Source organism: Nelumbo lutea, chromosome 5 (genome assembly GCF_056320005.1).
Source record: "Nelumbo lutea isolate HS-2025 chromosome 5, American lotus-T2T, whole genome shotgun sequence".
NCBI classification, from domain to species: Eukaryota; Viridiplantae; Streptophyta; class Magnoliopsida; order Proteales; family Nelumbonaceae; genus Nelumbo; species Nelumbo lutea.
The window spans coordinates 80,948,753-80,971,905 of NC_142688.1; the positions used below are offsets into that span (position 1 = coordinate 80,948,753).

The 23,153-nt window shown below is 36.4% G+C and overlaps 1 long non-coding RNA gene and 1 pseudogene across 1 annotated transcript; one reads left to right on the forward strand and one right to left on the reverse strand.

The window, feature by feature from the left end:
* Positions 1-351: 351 nt before the first annotated feature.
* Positions 352-1,108, forward strand: LOC148853074 (BURP domain protein RD22-like; annotated as a pseudogene).
* A 14,299-nt stretch (positions 1,109-15,407) lies between these two features.
* LOC148853075 (uncharacterized) lies at positions 15,408-20,660 on the reverse strand. Its single transcript, XR_016098648.1, has 3 exons — positions 20,375-20,660; positions 20,219-20,292; positions 15,408-16,697 (listed from the first exon to the last, which is right to left on the reverse strand). It is a non-coding gene; the product is annotated as an uncharacterized LOC148853075 (long non-coding RNA).
* Between the last annotated feature and the right edge of the window lie 2,493 nt (positions 20,661-23,153).

Sequence of the window (23,153 nt, forward strand, 5' to 3'; positions counted from 1 at the left end):
TTCTCTCCCCCCTTCTCTCTTCTTCTATTTCTCTCTCTCTTATTTTATACTTTCGCTACTAGCTTGGCGTTCATCAGATCTACACCATACTAATTCAAGATACCTTGTTTTCATTTCCTCCGGTTTTATTTTAACATTTGAATGCTCATTTTTCTCTGTTAGTGTTAGTCTTTCGTTACTAGCGTGGTGGCGGCGATGATGAAAGAGGAAGCGGAGGAGAGAAGGAGAAGAAAAAAAAGGAAGAGAGAGTGAGAGAAGGGAAAATTGTCGTCACATCTTCTGGTTCGAACAGAGGTCGACGATGGAACTATAACAGTAAAAAGAGGAATGAACAGAAAGAAATGGGAGAGAATGGCAGGAGGCAATCTATTAGCTTATATATCTCTTTTAACCAGTTTAATTTGCTACAGTGGACGTTTTCTTCTTAATGTTGTTTATTATCAACATTTGCAAATAAATCTGAATGAATTATTAGAATATACACAAATCAGGTATCTATTTAAACTCTGAACTACATCACCTTGGAAAGATGATTGTAGCTCCTACAGACAACGCATAGTGGCATTTTATGAAACGGGGTTCTTTGAAGGAGTTCCAAGAAATATGTTTTCACAACCACAAACAACTAACTGCTGATGTTGATCATTACTTCTTGGAGGAAAGCTAGTATCCAAGAAAAGAGATGACTTTGGAAGTATTAGGAGACTACACTAGGGCCACCCTCTTATCCCGCCAAGTGGCTGATTCGATTCCTTTCTCCTCTAACAAACTACCAGACATCTTAGATCAGTTCTCAGTTGAGCTTGGATCAATACAAGCATAGGCCATGGAGGAGACAATCACGGCTTGCGAAAGGACTGAAGATGATGATGAAGAAACAATGCATTGTGCAACATCGTTAGAGTCAATGATAGACTGGAGCATTTCAAAGTTGGGAAAGAACATCACAGCACTGGGGATAGAAGTAGATGGAGAGAATGGGCACAAGAAGCACTTCACCATCTCTAGATCTTCATCATGCATAAAGAAAATGGCTAAAGGAAAGCAAGTGGTGTGCCATAGCATGCCATACCTAAAGGGATGGGAGATTCATCATATAGATGGCTGAACCCTGAAGGAAGGTTGGGCGAAATTTTAAAAATTTCTTTCTCTACCATCCGGGAATCATATTCCCTAATTTAGAAAACTGTTTTTTCAAGATTCGTTCTTGAAACCAAAATCGGACCAGATATGAAACGAAGAGGGATGTACCTGATTTAAAGTTGCAGTAACTACCAACGTAGGTGTTCACACCCAAAGAGAAGACCAAAACCCGCATCTAATGAAGATAACATAGTGTGTAGTGAAGCAGGATCAGTAGGATGGTTCTTCAGCAAGAATCAAGCAAGGACTAGTGAGCATGACTTCAGATTGCTTCTTCTACCAAGAAACAATATCAAGAACTCTTCTTGATTAGATCCACAAGTGGAGATCAAACAGGGTAGGGGCGGCGAGAATTGAGGAAGAATTCTGCAGTTTGCTGTTGTGAAAATATGAGGAATTTGCCCCCTATTTATAGCCTTCTTTGGATCAGCCTCCTAATCTAATTAGGAGAGAGTTTCCTAATCCAATTTTGATATTTGGATTTGGACTCTTAAAAGGATAAGACTTCTCTTATCCTTCAGCTAATCCTAATCAACTTAAAAGATGAATTCACCCCCTTTTAATTTAACTAATTTAAGCCCAGATCGAATTGGGTCTTAAGCCCATTAAGCTTATGTGCTCACTTATTCTTTAATCTACTGCCGAGTTGGCTCTTTTTGTATGGCGTGGGACTCTAACATTGATCTACACATCAGCCACATGGGTTCGGCCCAACCTTTGTTACAAGGTCTGGCCGAATTCACTGTATGTCACAGTGAACCCCTAAATCCATCACCATGGGCTCTCAATGGGCCCAACATTTACACTAAATGGTTCTTGGATGCAACTACCTTATGAAAACCCAAGAACTGTGGGTAGATGCAAGATTAGCCCAACATTTACACTAAATGGTTATTGGATCCAACTACCTTATGAAAACCCAAAAACTGTGGGTAGATGCAAGATTAGCCCATTAGGCATTACCCTCAATGGTCTTACAATTAACCTCTCAGCCCATGATGATCAAATACTGTCCGACAAGAGATGACCTCTCCCTCAGCCGCAAGATGCAGTGCTACACTCTCCACTCACATGGATCTCAGGAATTAAAACCTTTTGCAAAAATTTTGAATATATGTTATGTATGTATATCTCTATATAAATATATTTTGCAAAAACAAATTTTAACAAATTTGAAATTAACTGTCGGCAGTTTAGGTTTCCATCAGAGAGAGTGCATTACCCAATCATTCACTTTGTCTAACAAAGGGGCTGATTCTGTCACTATGATCACCAACTCAGGTGAATTCTCAAACTGCCCCAACATACCCAAGTTTTGACCCCCTCTTAGGATCTCACTGATTGGCATATCAAAGACAACCCAATCCGATACCTAGTGCAGTACCATAATCGAGTCTAGGGGTTAGGTGTAACTTTCCAGTTTGAGAATATATTTTATGTATGTTATGTATGTATATCTCTATATAAATATATTTTGCAAAAACAAATTTATATGTTATGGTACATCTCTATATAAATATATTTTCCAGTTTGAGAATATATGTTATGTATGTATATCTCTATATAAATATATTTTGCAAAAACAAATTTTAACAAATTTGAAATTAACTGTCGACAGTTTAGGTTTCCATCAGAGAGAGTGGATTACCCAATCATTCACTTTGTCTAACAAATGGGCTGATTCTGTCACTATGATCACCCACTCAGGTGAATTCTCAAACTGCCCCAACATACCCAAGTTTTGACCCCCTCTTAAGATCTCACTGATTGGCATATCAAAGACAACCCAATCCGATACCTAGTGCAGTACCATAATCGAGTCTAGGGGTTAGGTGTAACTTTCCAGTTTTGCCCATCTATCTCCAGGGGTTTAAAAAAACCCACACTGCATGTACCTCAGGTCTCACCCTGGCAGTTAAGACAAGCCACCCCAACCAACTTGGTGGTACATCAGTTTCAGCCTTGGCAAGATAGACCTCCTCAAATCTATCCAACTGTTGTGAAGATTCTAAACTATCATGAGTCTCATAAGTGTCCAGTTTATGGGTAAAAAACACAAAAACACACCACTATGACATGATTCAGTTATGTACTTTATTCATTTACAATAAATTTCAAAAGGTACATCAATCTGATTGGAACTAAGGGTATTACTGTCCAATAATACCCATATGTTGTCTAACCATTCGAAGAGGGGTCATCGCTGTCGCTAGAGCAAAAAGGCAATCTAATCCAAAAAGGCTTGATCTGTGCTAGACAACTCCTCTAATAATTCAGTTCAAGGATTTACTCTCATTTACCCCAAATCCATTGATAGAGAGAGAGACCCCTATTCAAGTTTTTCCTTTTAACCGAATCCGTTGCTTGAGGAATTGCATCAACTTCATCTTCTTTCGGTCCTTTTCTTCAATTCAATCGAAAGGATCACCTGCAAAATAAGGATCAACTACTCTTGAGCATTCGAGCCTCTCCTCGGGGAAACTTTTGCCATATCTACAACACCACCATTAGAACTTTGTTTGAAGACGCTTTTGAAGTTGTTTGTTGATTTTTTTTTCAACTTCTTTCTCTCTCAACGTTTCCTTAGAACTCATTGCAAAAGCGACACAAAGAACACACTATGTTCTTTAGTATAAAACCCCACAGTTTTGTTTAGGGTTTATTAATGCTAAATAAACAAAAAAAGGTGTTAAGAAAACAAAAAAAAAAAAAACTCACCAACCTCCATCAGACCTCCGTTGTTCGGTATTTGCAGCGACCGCCATTGGTGGTGATGGTAGTGTCGATGGATGGCGCTCCTCCCTCTTCTTTTTGGCAAATGGAGCGAGTGTTTGAGAGGGATAGGGATCACCGACCTCCGTCGGACGTCCGCCATTCGGTATTTGCAACGATTGCTATCGATGGCAATGGCGGCGTCTGATGGATGGCGCTCCTCCCTCTTCTCTTTTGACAGACGGGGAGAGTGTCTGAGAGCGATAAATATTTTGAGTTAAGTTAAAACTAGGGACAAAAATGTAACTTCACATAGGGGTAAAACGGGTATTTGATTTTTTCGTCCATGCTTAACGACTAAGGGTACAATTAGTCAATTGTCAGAAATAGTAAGGGTACACTTAGTCAATTTTCAAACAGTAAGGGTGCACTTAGTCAATTACCTAAACCATAAGGGTAGTTTGAGAAATTTACCCTTTAAAATATGATTAGTATTCAATATTTTAATATTTAAAACATTTAAAAATTAGTTATTTATAATATTACTTAGTTATTTTTAAATTATTTATATTTTATATTCTTATTATCAAATATTATTAAATCAATTATAATTATTTTTGTGTTTTTGATAATTTTTTAAAGTTATAACATGATTTCGTTATTTAATCTATTTATTGTTTTTGAAATAATATATAAAATATGATTCAATTATTAATTTTTGATAATTAAAGTATTTAAAAATTAGTTATTTACAATTGTTAGCGTAGGGGTATTTCTGTCTTTATACTTAGATTAAGGTTGCTGATCTATAATATTGTGTTAGAACCAGTGCTCCTTACTTAAATAAGGGCACATATGTCTTTTCCATTAATTTTAATAATAAAATCACATGTTTGGCCAAATGGGAGTTATGTTCTTTGACTTCCAGTTCGAACTAGATTTTCTTCTTTTCTCTTTCTCTCTCTTTCTTCCACCTTTCTACCTCTCTCTACGTGATTGATATCAGACAAACAGAACTCCAAGGCAGGCCAAATCATAACATGGTATCAGAGCCACTCGAATCTGGAGATAAGGGAAAGGGCTGAAAAGGAGTGATCGCCCTCTCCCCTTGGAGGTTTCTATGACTCTAGTCGTGTCTTGTGTGGTCGGTTGTTGTGGTTTCTAAGATCGCCCTCCCCTAATCGATGAAGAGAAGAGGGTTGATCTATGTGGTGCAGTGGCTGTCTTGTGTGGACTGATTTTCTGCTCGTGTGGTTGTTCCTTCAGTGATAAGGTAAGAGATTTTTGTGCATGACTTCTGTTGTGGATCAAATAGGAAGTATGTTTCAGATCATATGCTGAGGTTTCAGACAGTAGTGTGCTAGGGTTTATGCTGTTTTTGTGTATTTCAAATGAAGAGTTGTGATCATATAGTGGTGAGATTTCAAGTAGCCGTAGGAGTAGGGTTTGTAGTGTAAAGAATACACTTTTCAGCAACAACAAGTGCTGAAATCAGTGTGATGAGTGTGATCTAGTCGTGTGCAGTGTGCAGAATTCAGTGGTAATAGAATTCAACAAGTGTGTAGAATCGATGATAACAGAATGGGAGATAGCAGTGATTGTAAACCTAATGTGATGGTGCCTACAGACTACCTGAATGTTCAAATGACCTCCATTAAACTAAATAGAGAGAATTATGTGCCTTGGGCTAAATCCGTCGAAGTCTTTCTGAAGGCAAAGAAGAAGGTAAAACATATAAGAGAGGAGAAACCCTCCACTGACTCTCACGAGTATGAAGACTGGGAGCAAGAGGATGCTCAGATCATCACATGGTTATGGAATAGTATGGAACCCAGGATTAATGTAAACTTCATGTTTTTTGACACTGCCAAGGATGTGTGGGACCATGCGAGGAAATTGTATTCGGGTCAAGACAATACAACCAGAGTGTATCATCTGTATCAGGAGTACTTTAACCTACAATAGGCCAATCAGAGTCTTGAGGAGTACTATGCTAGTATGAGAAACATAAGTAATGAGTTGAATGTCTATCACTCTCTCACTTTTGATGTCAAGATTCAGCAACAACAGAGAGAATAACTTGATGTGACTAGATTTTTTGTGGGACTGAAATCTGAATATGAACCAGTATGGGCTCAGATACTAGGAGGATCAGCTCTCCCCTCTTTAGAAGAGGTACTTTCTCGACTCCGGAGGACTTCTATCGGATCTACTAAGAACTCTAATATCTCAGATAGATCTACCTTTGTTGTGTCGAGAGGCCGTGGTGCTAGAGGTGGAGCTCGGGGAGCTCAGCCTGGCCGTGGTGGTAGTAGTGTACCAGTGTATGGCCGAAGTGGCAATGGTGGTCCTACTTATAATCGTGGTGGTCGTTGTACTGGGGGCAGATATTTAAGAGGAGATATTTTAGGAGAGGAATTCTAGGATTATTTTTAGCGTCTGTTTGGAACTATTGTTGTTGCTCCAGAAGACGGTGCCACATTAGCGCCATGTAGGAAAAAATGGTGCTGTAGAAAACAACCATCTGTTTGGAATTGTTTTTCCATAGAAAATGGTGCTCCAAGCCACGCCTTGGAAATCAAGAAGGCATGGCTTGGAGCAAAACCAAATTTGGCATTTCCTGAAGCTGCAGCTCATTGTTGCCAACAGGATAGTGATGTGACAATGGATAATGGGAAGAAGTGCAAAAAACATCTCTTGGAGCATTGGTACCAAACAGAAAAAGTTGTTGCTCTAAGAAATGTCCTACCTAGCAACAATGATTCCAAACAAAAATAAAAGGCACCGTTTTCTAAGAAAACGATGCTCCAAGCCACACATCGATGGCAAACATATACTTAGGTAATTGGGTTGGAATAAATAGAGAGAGCTTGTTGACTTGGTATAATGAGAGTGGTGGGATGGGGAAAGGAGAGAGAGTCAAGGAGAGAGCATATGGGGGTTTGGAGCAAGGAGAGGCCCTTTGACTTGGAACACCTTGCTTTATATATATATATATATATATTATAGATTAAAGATACTAATATATGTGTATGTGTTTTGCACATGATAAATTTTGTGATGATGATGATAGTATATAATATGTTTTCAAAATTTTCTACAATTTCTTTTTATTTTTCTCCGTCTATAAAAATTATTCTTATTTGTCACACTTATTATGGTTCATTAACATAGAGATATGTCCAAATGTCTTCTACATAATTTATATATTTTTGTACATTTTATTTAAAATTTTATTATTTAATTATAACTTCACAAGTTGACACATTTGACCTGAAATGTTGAATTGATCTACCACCAAATAGGAAAAAGATTTCACTTTTGGATTAATTTTTAATTTTATTTTTTATTTATATTATCAATAAAAAGTTAAAAACAATTCTAATTTATTGTTTTTAATTTTTAATATGATTAATACAAAAAAATTAGAGATGTACCCAATTTTTTATATTTATTATTTGTTTATATTTTAATTTTTTATTTAATAATGACATCATGGACTATCCCACTTGACCTAAATGGTTGAATTACTTAATCATCACCATGATTGAAAAACAATTCCATTTTTAGGTAAATTTAAAAAAAGAAATATGCATTTTATATGTTAAAAGTATTGGATGTAGATCCAATTGATAGAATTTATTTGTTTTTATTTTGTGAAAATAATATCTTAAATCTAGGATTCAATAAAAGAATGAAAGTTAACACCCTAAGATAAGACTTAATGAAAGGAAATTGAATGAGGAGAAATGTAGTAGTTCAAATTACATTTTGTTCCCTCACAATTAGAGAGGGACCAAATTCAAAAATAGGGAGTATTCTAATCAAGAATAGGATTCAGTGAATGTTAATGGAGTTTATACTTGAAATATAGGACTTAATGAGAGGAAATTGAATGGGGAGAAAAGTGGGTTATTCAAATTACATTTTCTCCCTTAAAATTAGACAAGGACTAAATTCAAAAATTTAGGTAATTTAGTTAAATAACAAAAGTTCCACACCATTATTCACAATTTTATTAATAGTATAGATAAGATAACCATTAAATGAAAAATGTAAAAAAAAAAACATTTTTGTTATATATAGCTCATTTTCCAATTATTAAACAGAAGTACTTTTGTGTCTTTTTATCAAATAAGCACTACATGAAGATGTAAAATAATCACTTTGCCTTTACTTGTTTTCCAATTCAAACTTTAGAGAGGGGGCATTTGCTGTCCAATAAAAATTCCAAAAGCTAGGAACACCTATTCACACTTTTATAGATAGTATAAATATAGATAAATAACATGATCTTTTACTTTTCATTCCTTCACGTTTTATCAAAATTTACTTTCACATTTCACAAATATATTTACCATCAAGACTAGCAATGTTAAAGATATCGGCCATGACATATCATTTTATCACTGGTTCATGTTTTTGTTTTCTATTTTATGGTACAACATCCATTATAGATTTTACCTTAAAGACTATTGTTGTATAATTTATCCAAGCAGAAATGTACAAGCAGCCATTGGATTGTTACTTGAAAGTTCTGATTAAGTTTTCATGCACTTTTCAAACGGCACCACAATCCTAAGATGGGTTTAAAGAAACATGAAAACATGATTCTTAAGTCACTTTGTCTAGGGTGCCCTTTGATAACAGCTGAAGAGGCTGAACTGAAAATCTTAAGGAGGTTGTGAGCTCCATACTGGCTGATGAAACGGGTACTTCACTTTACTATACCTTTGAAAACGTTATTATTTAATTATTTTAACAGCTAGAAAACAAAGAAACAAGTCTGAGAGAGAGAGAGATTTCTACCCAAAAAATGGTTTTGATGATGATAATGATGTTATATACTCTCAATTGGAGCCTAAATACATGAAATCAAATAAATAAACTAGCTGTTAAAGCATTTAATGAATAAGTATCCCTTAGAAACCCACTAACAAACTAGTAAATTGAAGGAGAACAAAGATAATGAATCTACCCCATTAGTCACAAACACATGTACAAGATCAGAAGATAGTTCAAGGTTTATAGGTTTCTTTTTCATCGATTCTTTTATAGAGCTTCTAAGTATGAAAAAAAAAAAGCACCTCTTATATGATGCTTTAAAATGAAAACAAAATTTCTTTCCAAATTCTCATTTCACAATTTGTTACATGCCATTGATTTTCTAGCACAAACTATAGCTTTTCTTAAAAATGCACAAGGAAAAGAAAAATATTAAGATCCAAATGCATGCCTACTAGGATAGAAGGTTTCCCAGTTCAGCATATCCCAAATCCATTTTATGCAAGAACCTTCAATTACAAAATGAAATTCAGATTAATGAAACATAAAAAATAAAAAAATAAAAGACATTGAAGAAACAATTCCAATGCAAATTTACCATAAATATATCTTGTGAGAAGTTATGAGCAACTTGAGAACAAATGGTTTGACATTTAATCTTTATCAATATTCACCTTTAATAAAACTACAAGTCAACATGACATTTAATCTTTGTTTTTTTGTGATTACAGATGGCTAGTAAAGAGGTACATAGAGATGATATACTCAACCATGAGCCATCCGGGGATGATATTGGAGATTCATCCTCTGAAGTCCCTAGACCCTCTTGATAACGGAAGGGGCCCACATGTACAACAAAGAAGAAGGGACTGTTCTAAGGTCCCAATCTACATTACTAATTGGAAGAACATTACTCTTGAAATAAAAAATAGGTTATATGATGTCGTGAGGGTAAGTACAACACAATTTTTTTATGTCAAATACTCATTCCTAACATTTTATTGTCCTTTATTTTTGTAGGAAAAGTCCAGACTCATTGCCAAGTGGTCAGATACAAGTATAAATGATGAGGCTGAGAGGCTCCATCATTGCTTCCGTAGCCATATCAAGAAGGAATGTTAAGACAAATATGTGCCAAACCAAGAGTGGGCATTGGAGGAGGTGCTGAAACATGAGAAAAATGTGGATCGTGATGATCTCCTCCGCCTATTTGCCCATTGGGGGAAGCGTGAAAGTAAGGTATAATTTGAAAATTATTTAGTGAAATTATTTCATGAAGTGGTAAATATAAAAAATATAGGTCATGAAGTGATTTCCCTTCTTTATTATTTTTTAATAGGACTATAAATAAGTCCAACACAAGAGTAAACTTCAGCTCATTTAAATAAAATGAGCTTGAGCCAAACTTGGATGGGCTTGCCTTGAATGCTTGGTTGGGGTCCGGAGGTGGAGCCCATGGCCCAGCTGCTATGCACACAAAAAAAAAAAAAAAGGAAAATGCACAAATTTTTAAAAGGCATGTGCCCGGGCTAAAAGTGCAAGGCGCACAAAGCATGCGCCTAGGTGTTCCTTTTAAATCACTAATATGAATTTTGAATGAAAATACTGATTGACTGGTTATCAGCTTGTTAGGTACCTTGCCTTTTCAATAACTTCACAGGGCTTAATTCTAAAAGAGGAAATTCTATGATCTATCACACATTCATCAGTTAAATTAGTTTTCGTTTATTCAGTTCTTGTATAAAGAATGTCATCTTAGGCATTTCAAATGGGAACTAAGTAAGCTTTCTCTAATAGCTCCATAATCTAGCTGAATGGACAAGTTCTAATATTTCAGTTTTAGATCATAGGTAGAATGATGAATTTGAGTTTCCTTTTTGTTTTCCTATTTCATTTTTGCTTGAAGCTCAAATAAATCACCTGCAACTTTGAAAGTTAGTTTCTTTCTATCATGCATCATCCAGCACTAAAAAGATGAGAACTGGTGTTAGGCCCCTTCACCCTCTCCCCGTCCTCTAATAACCACTCCTTGGGAGCCTTCCTCTTTTAAGTCTGGAAGAAGATTGAAAGGAATTCAAGCCCTAATAATCTGAATTGGACCCAAACCAGTCCAATTTTGTCTTCTTGTGTTTGTTTTGAAGGAATGAGAAACTTTGTTTACTAAATGAGGCATGTGGTTTAATCTCTTAGTCCTTGTTTCCTGAATATTATTAAAAAAAAGAAAAGAAAATCATCTACTAATCTGGTAACATTGAATTGGTTATTCAAAATGGTCTCCTTTTCATGAACATTATTGTAATTTCCCCAATAGAACAAATATTTATCTATAAAAAATATTGGAGTTTCCATATAGAATAGGGTTTTGGTCAAAATTTCTTCAAGTTTATCAAATTTTGCAATCTTAGAATGACAGAAACTGATGATGATATGAAGTATTAACAAATATTATGTATTTATTTTTTCTTGTGAAATGTAAGTGTACACTGCCTTATAACCTTAAAAGTTAGTTGAATGTGCCATGAATAGATTTTACTAAATCTAGTCAAAGGCTTTGGAGTAGGCTCCTAGAGGGCACCTATCTCTCATCTACAATTTGTTGAATGTTGTATGCTGCTTTGAAAGAACTTCCAACTTGAAATTCAATATTCAGAAAAGATGTTTGAAAGCTTTGATTCTAGAAAATAGGGTGGTAGGGATATATGCTGGTAATCTAGGATTTTTTGTTTTTCCTGGCCTATGAACTATATGGTACTTCCTTTGGGTGGAAAATCTTATATCAATGTGGATTGGTTTTCGAAAGACGTTTGGTTAAGGGAGAAATGTTGCTGCTTATAGAAGATTTTTGGGTTGTTTTTCACTTGGCAAGAAAAGGCTAACTATTGCATTCATAATTTAGAATAAAGAGTAGTTAGATAATAGGACTACACTTCAAACAATTTGAGAAACCATTTTGTCTCATTTCTAGGGCTGTTCATAAGAAGGCCCAACCTGATTAAACCGACCAACATGGACCGACCCAACCCAAGTCGATCGGGTTTTCATCAGCACGGGTCGGTTTCGGGTTGTGCAAATTTTTAAACTGATTATTCGGGTCGGTTTCAGTTTTCTTGTGTGAAAACTGAAACCGACCCAAACTGAACCGGCTTAATTCCTAGCTCAAACATGAAGTTCCAAAGCCCATTAGGCCACCTAGTTTTTGAGTGGTTGCAAGAAACTTTGGATTAGTGAATAGTGATTAATGAACAACTTTTGTGATTAACTTTTCATTTAAATTTTATCATAGGAGATGGCTGAAATGATATTCAATTTACGATTGTTTTTAAAATTAGCAAGATTTTATCACAGGGATGAACTTAGAACCGAAACCCACCCAACCCGACTCAAACCGACTAGGTCGATTTTGCTTAACACTGGGTCGGTTTCAATTTCTATGTCAGTTAACCCGACCACGTTGGGTCGATTGGAAAAACCATAGTAAACCGACCCAACCCGACCGGTGAACAGCCCTACTCATTTCTTTGAAAGTGGGGGAATAATCATGTTGATGCATCCGATTAGTTATGGTAGCTTTTATCTACACCAATGGATCTTCATTAATTGGTTGGGTCATTCAGACCGCTAAGAGAGATGTTACATGGGCTCTCCTAAATGTACAATTATTCAGGGTTGTTTTTGATGTATGCATTAGACTTTTCCTTCATACCCATCTAAGTTTATTCAACCCACTTCCATTGCTTTTAGAGAGCCTTGTTTTTACGTTCAATCAAACTTTGAAAAATTATCATGTGATTTCCTCATGAATTTTCTACTGAGTTACTTTCAGACCTGAAATCTCCCATTTTTCCCTGTGGTATGGTATGAATCTTGCTTTGTTTGCATTTAAAAGTACTACTGTTCATTACCTTTCAAATCTGAAAATTTTCATGTGATTCCATTGCAACCGATTTAGCATTTTCAAGCCTGAAATCTGCCATTTTGCTCTGTAGGATGACTATCAAAAAAAAAAATCTCTATAGAATGGCCTGAACCTTGCTTCTTTGCATATGATATATTCTACTGTTTAATTGAGCATTCAAATCTGAAAATTTTCATGTAGTCCCACCATGAATTTGTTAATATGAGTAAAATTTTTCAAACCTGAAATCTAGCATTTTGCTTAATAGCATGGCCTGAACCTTGTTGTATTTACATATGATATATCCTACTGCATATGATTCTCCTTTGATATCTGCAACAACAACTACAAAATATATTGCTTTGTAAAACTATGGTAGTGCAAATGATTTGGGTGCAAATTCTGAATTATTTTTTAATTCAAATTTTATCTTATTTTGTTTGATTGAAGTACAAATGAAATAAAATAAGATCAAAAGCAGAATAAAGTAACAAGTAAACCATAATTAAACCAGAATTTGCATTCTTTTCATTTGCACTCCCATGCATTTGTAGTTATGTACTAGTGCAAATAAAATTTCACCACAATCAAGGGAGGAATATCTCAAGGCTGCAATGCAAATCTGACCTAGACATTAATTCTGGACCTGGTTCTGTTTTCTGATTATGATATGCATTCTAGCCTTACACAAAATTTGTACTTTTGGCTCATTTGCAACCAAGGGAGAATGATCTCAAGGCTGTAGTGCAAACCAGGCACTACATCATGTTTCCTACCTCACTCCCAAACATCTTCATGCTACCTCCATTCTCTTTCATATAATGTGGAACAACATCCTTTTGTGAACCCAACAGCTGGAGGGGAGCAAAGTGGACTAGTCATAGATTTAAGAGAAGTTGAAGAAACCACTTCTTTCCAATTCTTGATAATATATCTTGTTGAAATACCTGCAAAGAGTTTCATATTCTTGACACAATGAACCACCCTAACAGTTGTTGTTTCAATGATTACATCCTTACTTCTCTCTATTCTCTTAGATATTTTGATTGCTAGCTTATGAATTTTGATGTTTTTTTGTATACTTCTGAAACACCAATTTCTAGGTTGTGATCCTAGTAGTGAAATGGACAAAGTTAAACTTAGGCCATGACTTACTAAACAAAGAAATTCAAAGCAATTAAAATTCATAAAAAAAATCAAAGTAACTAAATGTACTCAGATGTTGGGTACTTGGGTTAAAGGTATTAGGTTCAGGTTTACTAGTAGGGTTGTTTACTGACCTTCCTTGAGCAATCCAAGAATCTAGTGGAAAGCGATCTAGTTGGGGGGTGGGGGCAGATTTTTGTCTAGCCAGATTCTTCATGAAGCAAAATTTGACCCTACAATGCATAAGCACTTGTTAATCTTGTGTCTTACTATATGGGCAACTACAGAGGGCTTTGTCCAATGCTCACTTTTCTAGGTTCAGGATGGAATCCTAGTTCACACTTCCCTAGACATCCATACTTATTTTGCTGATTTTGAGTTTGGCCTTTTTGATCTGATCATGCAATCATACAATTATAACAATGTTAGCACCAAAGACTAAAGTCCCAAGTAAATGGCCAAGCACATGATTAGGTTATTTCTGTAGTTTTTAAAGTAAAATCTTAAGCCTAACATGCATGAGAACCACATTTGCACCGACTCTTTTAAATGCATGATGTGTCCATGTTGGACACTCAAATGGATTATTGAGGGCAAATGTCAAAGTCCAACACTCATGCCAAATGCTAGGTCCTTATCCAGTGCACCTTCCCAATACCCCAGATAGCTGGTACCATTCAAAAAGTTTATCACTTCAAGATGGAAAAATAATTGTCTATATAATTTCATGCACATCAGTTGTAATCTTTGGTCTGTTATTGTTTTGTTTTACATCCATTTGCGTAATGTTTGGACAAATGGGCGTTCTATATTTGTAGCCTGCAAAAGTCCCAAATTGTATTGTAGATTTTGTGTTGAATTGCAAAAGTCTTGGGTAAGGAGCATCCATCACGAGTTCGTTGCTTTGATTCGGGGTAAATCCTAAGCGTGCTTTTGGAATCCTTGGGTTCAATGTGTTCGTTGCCTCCACAACTACATCCATACAACAAGTCGATCCAAGAGTCGTTGGTACAACTTGAGTCAGATGTGAGTGTCATGCGGGCCAACATGGAGGTTATGGATGCCAAGATGTCACAGATGCATGCCTTAATGCAACAATGCTCTCAAAAATATGGAGTCCCTATTTCGATCTCCCCTTCACATTCAGTTAAGTAACAAATTAATAATGAACTTAATGTGTTTGTGGGTCGAGTTTTATTGAACATATTAATTAAACTCTCCTTATTGTATCTGAATTTTCTTTAGTGCAAAATAAAAATCTTACTTTTGAAACCTAAAAAGTAGAAAAAAGTATATGATATGTATGATAAGTCCAAAAACTAGCATTTTCATCTTTTGGCCAACCCACCACCAATTTGGAATCCCCCTCTATAACCAACTTAGTGATGTTTAGCTCATTAATTAGCCCTTCGAATTCCTTCTAGGACACCATATATTCTTCTAAGCTTTTTTTTTTTTTTTTTTGAAAGATTGTGTATTGTATTATTCACTATTTTCACCTTTTAAGAACTGCACTATTTTCATGCCATCGAACTCCTTTTGGACATTTTCCCATTCAACCAAGCACCTCTTAATCTTCCCAATCAACCGCTTTGGATCTGTCCCAATTTGATTAAATACTTTGCTATTATACCTTAGCCATATAGCCTGATACAAGGCCCCAGGAATTAGCTACCGTAATTTCTTCCCTGCTACTAAATACCTTAGATGCTTGGGATGTAATCAGAGAAGACAGGCTAGCTGGCATGACCATGATACCTTGAAAAGTTGTATGAAATGGCACCAAATACAGTAAGAGGCTGGGCAACACAATACATCAATTTCTGATTGGCACAAGGAACACTGATTATCAAAAGCCAACCCCTTTTATATAAGATGAACAGTTGTTGGGATTCTACTAAGGATTTCAGACCACAGGAAAAATATTACCTTCAATGTCCATTTAGCTTTCCATATCCACGACCAAAGGGTAGGGATAATTGAGCTAAGAGCTGAAGATTTGAAAAATGATTGAACTAAAAATCTGCTCAAGTCTCCAAGGTCCACCACATGCTATCTTGCCTTGGAGGGGTCAATTTGGGAGCTACAACATGCCTAATCTCTTGCAAGTCTCTGGTGGCCTCGTGCAACTATATCTCCATTCCATTACAAACGATCATCAACTTGCTCCCAACCACTTACCAACTTGGCTACTTGATTAGTTACATTTAATTGATTCTTGTTAGCTATCCTTGGGAGCTGACATGGATTCCTTCTTCTAGAATACACCTTTGACCTATTGATCCATGACACCTGATTTCCCAAGATCTCCTAATAATCATAACCTCTAATTGATACTTCCTTGTTCTAACCAGTAGGAATAGAGAAGGGAAGAGTTCATTGAGGGGTTGAGTCCACAGAAAATGGGATTTTCCATTAATTAGTTTGCTCTCCATTTCTTAGCTTAAACAAGATGTTTCTCTGAGATTGGTTGAGTTTAGTTATGCCCTACCAAATGCTAACCCCATAGGAAGCATGAACCTCACCTGTGGACCAGCTTTGATTTTCATCCCCATAAGGGATCTCTCTGCTGGATACCCTTTCCTCCTTACAAAGTAGCCTTTGGGAACCCCCATTCACCATAATGGAAAACAAAGCTGTTGAGAAAACAGGATTGAGTCCACCTCCTCCACTTGATTCCAAATGCCATTTGAAGAAGCATGTAATCCACAAATTCCCATTGGACATGGTCATAAAGTTTCTCCATATCTACATGATCATTACACCTTGTTACCCTGCCCTCAGTCTTGAGTCAATGCATTCATCCACTATCAAGGAGCCATCCAATATTTGCTTTCCATCTACAAATGCACCTTGAGATGGAGAAATGATACTGCCAAGAACTTGCCTCAATCTGTTTGCAAGCACCTTACCTATTCAATCCCTTCCATCTCACAAGTGGCAGGAAGTTTGAAACCTTTTTTCCTTTGTTGAAGAGAACCGGATCTACTTGGCAATGCAAACCCACAAACAATCCCTTCAATACAATTAGAGTATATATCAATTAGAAACCAACACTTGAAACAATGTGGCAAAAAAAAACAAAATTAATCTTAATCCAATAACCACAAAACATCATCTGATTCATGCAAGATTTAAATGTTTCCTAGATTCTTTATTTAGTTTATGAAAAATACTTCACTCATATTTTTCTACTGTTTCTAGGTGTAGAGCCATGGGTTTGCAAATATTCCAGTTCAGGGTGGAAATAATTTCCATCCCATTCCTGAAGTAATGCCACCAAACCCAGTAAGTTATTACAAGTTGGGTTTTGTTTTTCATTTACTTACACTTTTAGCATTAAAATAATAATGCATTTTCATAATTTTGTCTTTTATATGCATAAATGTGAGTCAGAAACCCCTCCAATTCATAGTGGAGATAATTCTCATCCCACTCCAGTAGTACCATCACCAAACCCGATAACCTATCACAAGTTTGATTTATTTTTAATTTACTCACATCTTTTAGTGTGAAAATAATATTGTATTTCTTTGTGTTTTGTAACAGATATAAGATCCGAGAACAATGTCATCTCAAGTGCCTACAAGAGGGGGGGTGGGGAGAAAGGGAAGGGCAAGGACAAGGGCAAGGGAAAGGGAATGGGAAAGGAACTCTTTTGATGAGTATTTACTTTCCTTTTTTTGTAATCTTTTCAATTCATTTGAACTAAAATGTGAATAATTGTAAATATATATTACCTTTTATCTAGTATTGAATTTTAGCTTTAATGATATTATCAACATATGATGACAAACCTAATGATAACTAGGCCAGTTTGAGAAGTTGGAGTTGAAGCAAAACAGGAATATTAGATTTGCTGTGTAGAAGCAAACCAACTATATATTTCAGTGGCTATAGAGCCACTTCTCAAAATAACATACATCATCAGTGCCAACACTAGCAACACTAACAACAATAATAGCTACAAACATGGGGTTCAACTTAACCCCTTCTTCACTAGATCTAGAGCCTAATAAGGCCCTCCTCATGGGCAACAAGTCCCAGAATCCTATAGATCGCCCTCAGATCTGAAGTTAACACCATAATCTGCCTCACCAGGGCCATCATCACTAGCACAACACCATAGACTCTACCAGTACATCAGTCGAAGGTTCTTTATTTACCATCTCTACAATACGGGTACCTTTACCCCGGCCCATCAGTATTTTCTCTACTCTACAGCCGCAGAGTCGCAGACCGAATCCTCTTCAGTCTTCACCAACATTAGTAGTGTCCTCCGTATCAGTTTCTTCAACATTCTGAACATTAACCATGGTCCCAGCCACGGACACTGCTGGTGTCAAGACCCTTTCCGTCTCTATAGTAACATTTGGCCTCACTACTCGTTCACTATAGATGACCTTGGAAAACAAATCAAACAAATTGTCAACAAACACAATGGTCTCTCAAGGACTGACCTCTCCTCCAAGTTAAAATTCTTAGCCTACATGAAAAAAGTTACATAAATGCAAAAACACTCGAGTATAGAAAAATAAGAGAAAACAAAAGCAAAGTATAGAAATATACTCGCCACCAAAGAACCATCTGCAGTCTTAGCAGTCTTCTTTCTTGACCCCTTCCCAACCAGATCCACAGGCCTCTTCTCGGGCTTTATCTTAAGCCACAGAGGCCTAGTTTCACCACAACGGCCTTCTCCTTCTCCTCTGCCCAAGCCTCTTCGTGGTCTTTTCCGAAGGTAATGATAGCCACGCGAGCTTTGCACTGTTAAGGAAAAGGAGTTGGATCTTTATCCAACTCCAAAAGATAAGGATAAACTCAATCTAGTAGGAGATTAATCTAGAGAAGGCTCTAGGATTTGTACTATCTGAAATTATTGTTTTATTATTAGGAATATGCAATCATTCTCCTACTACAACTCTAACACTTGTACTATAAATACATACACTAACGAGAAGCTCAACATTGCACAATTTTCAACTCATTATTCTCTCCTCTCTATTATTTCTTCATTGTTATTCTTGCTTTTCACTTTTATTATTGTCGTTCTTTCATGGTATCAGAGTCAATGGCTTCATTGTCCAGCAGCAACAATTATCTCTCATGAAAGGCTAAATTTCTTCCCATATTCAATCTAAATGAAATTGAAGGCATCATGGATGGATCTCTACCTTGTCCAATAAAATTCATCCCTGATCCAAGCGATGCAACCAAGACTATCATCAACACAGAATTGACAACTTGGAATAGGTTCGATAAATTAGTAATCAGTAGGATTATTTCATCTTTGTCTGAAAATGTAACTAGTCAATTGTTGGACTAAACACTTCTCCAGCAGTCTAGAAAGCATTAGAGAATGCTTATGCATCCCCTTCCCTAGCTAGAATTCTTCAGTTGAGATTTCAATTAATGACATTAAAGAAAGGTGATTCCTTCATCACCAATATATACAAAAGGCAACGCTCTTGTCTGATCAACTTGTTGCAGCATCAGAACCCATAACCACTCGTGATCTGTTACTTCACATATTGGGTGGACTAGGTGCGGATTTTGATTCATTTATCACCTCTCTTATAACTCATCCCAACTTCAGTTCTCTCACTGTGGACATCTGCAAGGCTTTCTCTCCAACCATCAGGTCTGGCTTCAACAAAGACATCTTCCAGTTGTTTCTTAGTCTCAACCCTCGGCTAATCATGCTAACTCTCAGTCTCGTCCCTCCAACAACAATAACAACAACTTCGGCCAGCAAGGTAACCTTTCCCAATTTAAGAATAAAAATAATTCTAAGTATTCTAATAATTATAGAGGACGAGGAAGAGGCAGTGGGGGTCGAGGCAGAGGCAACAACAAATATCAAAATTTTAGATCTCCTAATTCCAATGGTGAATTGAGATGCCAGTTGTGAACGTAGAAAAACTACTGGCAGTTCACTTCACGGCCGATTAAATGGAGTCACCACCCATCAGAATAGGTAACTGGGAGTGATGGGCCTCCTGGGATTGCATTTTTCAAAATTAATGGAACGCTAGTAACTCCACACTCCTCGGCCTTAGACAGGGCTGGTCTAGATAAGTTGAGAGAGAAAGAAAGAAGGGGTTAGGCACCCATTTCTCTGGACAGTGTAAATACCAAAATTTCCTCTTTAATTTGAATTCACATTTGAGACCCAGGTCCTCCAATAGCCCAAAAGGATGCTATGCTTCTCCTGCTCTTCTAGACCAATCCCCATTTGGACGTAGGGGTCTGAGCAAAAGGGTGAGAGAGTAAACCTCTTGCAGACCAATCCACTTTTCTATTAGAACCCCCACCTTCGGACTCAACTGAATGGTCTGAAGAGAGAAGAAGCACAAACCTCTCGGAGCCTAGAGAATTCACAGGCTTGAATTTGAAAGCAAGATAGAAAAACAAGATTAAACAAACAAGACTACAAAATGCAATGAAATAAGCGTATGAGTAAACAAACAAAACCAGAACTACCAAAACATAGATTCAAGTTTGAATAGAAGCTTAGGAATATGAGGTAATCAACTTTACCTCTTGTGGCCTTTGAATGGATGGATTAGAAATGATGCAAGGCAACTAGAGAGTTTGATTTTTTTGGATGCTTTCTGTCAGGCAGACACATGAGGGTTTCAACTTAGCTTCGAATAGGAGACTAGTGATGGTAGAACCCCCGATAGCGATAAATACCTTGGAATAGAAATGAAGAGGTAAAGGATTCTTTCCCTTGTCAAACCTTTTAGTCAATGGGACCTTTCTCTGGAACTTTTTGACAAGGAAATGGAGAACGATAGCACCGAGCGGAGTTTTCTTCTTCCTTTAACCCGCCTCAGTTCGTTTCTTCCGCTTTTCCTCCTCGAAGAAGCCTCTATCTCCCTCTCTCTATTTTTTTCTCATAGAAGAGCTCCTCCCTCTCCTTTGAAAAATATATTTCTTCTCTTCTTGGTATCTCCCCTCTCCTTTTAGCTTGTTCTCCTCTTTTTTTGGATCAATGCTCCCTCTCTTTATAATGGTGAGGGGGAGCATAAAAACCTGCCAAGATGCCTATCCGAGGGGTGGGAGTTAAGGACGAGGTTGAAGAGTGGTCTAAATCGAATTAGTTTTGAGGTTTACGAAGGGGGTCCAATTGTAAGAATCAAATTTTCTAGGGGGCCTTTTAGGGACTCATAGAGTGTGAGGGGAAATTTTGGTAACACAAGATGGGGGGGGGGGAACTGTGGGAAATTCGGGTTCGGGCTCTTAACGACACAGGCAATGTGGATCATTTTTTTTATTTAAGTGATGGTATTTTAGGAATTGTATTAAAAGGATATTGTGGTGACGTTTATCAGTTCAAGTAAGGAGTATTTTGTTGATTTGTGAGAAAAAGACAATCTGGATGGTATTCCAGTAATTCGGTCATGGGGTATTTTGGGAATTTGGGTGTGAAGGGTAATTGTGAAAATTGGAAAGTGTCTTGGTAATTCGGTCAATGGTATTTTGGTAAGTTGGGATTAAAAGGGCAATTTGGTAAATCAGGTAACAAAAGGTGATTGGGGTAATCTAGGGTTTGAACAGGGAGGTTAAAAGGGGTATTTGGGTAATTTGGAGAATGAAGGGCATTTTGGTAATATGGTCAAGGGGTATTTCAAGAATTTGGAAGAAAGGGTATTTTGGTAATTGGTCAAAGGGGTATTTAGAATTTTGGTCCAAGAGTGTTTAAGTAATTAGGAAGAAGGGTATTTTGGTAATTTGATCAAGGGTATGTGATAATTTGGAAGGGGCATTTTGGTAATTTTGGTATCAGGTGAGATCAATAACAGATTTTGAGGATTTGAGGGGTTGAGACTTAGGTTCTTTGGATATTTTGGGTTTTGACGGGGTCAGAATAGTTTGATTAATGTTCGAGAGTGAGTTAAGGGTTTAAATGGAGGACCAAGCAAAAATCGAGTACTAACAACTCTCTCTCTTTGTTATGAAGTAAGAAACTACGAAACAACAAAAGTCGAAAAGAAACATAGAGAGATTTTTGCCAAGAATAAGCTTGGAAGAGGGGCAAGAAGAAAGAGAGGTGAAGGTGAAAGGATGACTCCGTGCAGCATTATTTCATCATAAGCAGGCATAGCGCATATCACACACAAAATAAAAAATAGTACATCAGAGCATGATAAGTGGCGGCACAATAAGGAAATACACTTTCTACTAGAAAACAAATCAAGAAAATTCTATAGCATAATGTGAAGTTCAAGTACTTATACTAATAAATATGTGCGATATGCTGCATTATAATCTGGAAACATGGCCTTAAGCCAGGAAATCGACATTCAAGATATTGAGTACGTTAAATCATGATGTAAATGGGAAAATCCATTGTGAATTGGAAAATTAGTGAAAACTCATGATATGCAATTATGCAATATTCAAGATTCTTAGCACACTAACCGTGATGCAAATTGGAAAATCTACTATAAATTGGGAAATCAACAAAAACTCATGATATGCAATTATGCAACATTTAAGATTCTTAGCATGTTAAGTTATGATGCAAATTAGAAAATCCATTGAAAGCCGAGAAATCAACAAAAACTCATGATATGCAATTATACAACATTCAAGATTCTTAGCATGTTAAGTCGTAATGCAAATCGAAAAATCTATTGTAAGCCGAGAAATTAGCAAAAACTTATGATATACAATTATTTAACATTCAAGATTCTTAGCACGTTAAGTCGTTACACAAATCGAAAAATCCATTGTAAGTCAAGAAATTAGCAAAAACTTATGATATGCAATTATGCAACAATCAAGATTCTTAGCACATTAAGTCGTGATGAAAATCGGAAAATCCATTATAATATGGGAAATTAGCAAAAACTCATGATATGCAATTATGCAACATTCAAGATTTTTAGTGCAAAGTCAAAAAGAAGATCGTTATGCTATAACGCACATCAGACTCAACACCTTTTCATCAACTTCCTTTGTTCTACCGATTGAAAACAAAATCTTCCTTCTTTACTCTTTCATTGTTAGAATCCCTATGGCTTCTACCGAATTTTTTATTATTTTCATTTTTGTTCTATATTCTTCTCTTTTTTTAATCGTTAGTTAAAACTATCAAACACCACTCAATGTTCCTAGCCTTCTGAAATCCAAAAGGTATATCTGTGCAATTGATCCAGATGACGCATCCTGAAAAACAACCTTGCTTCTAGGAGGAATTCTAATTCTTCCGTAGGCTTTATCTGTAATGTCAAAGTGAGGGGAAACAAATAGAGAGAGTTTGTATAAAGAAGAAAGAAAGAAATGTATGAATTAAATGTAATGGGTAGCACTGCAAGTAAACTCCTTAGGCAGGGCAAATCGAATCAAATCATTTTAGACACTAAAACTTGGGCATGGAGGACCCTTTAGAACCACTGATCATGTTAACCTTCGAAATGCCTATACCTGGTGCTATTTCATGCATGGATTTTTTTACCCTCTTTTG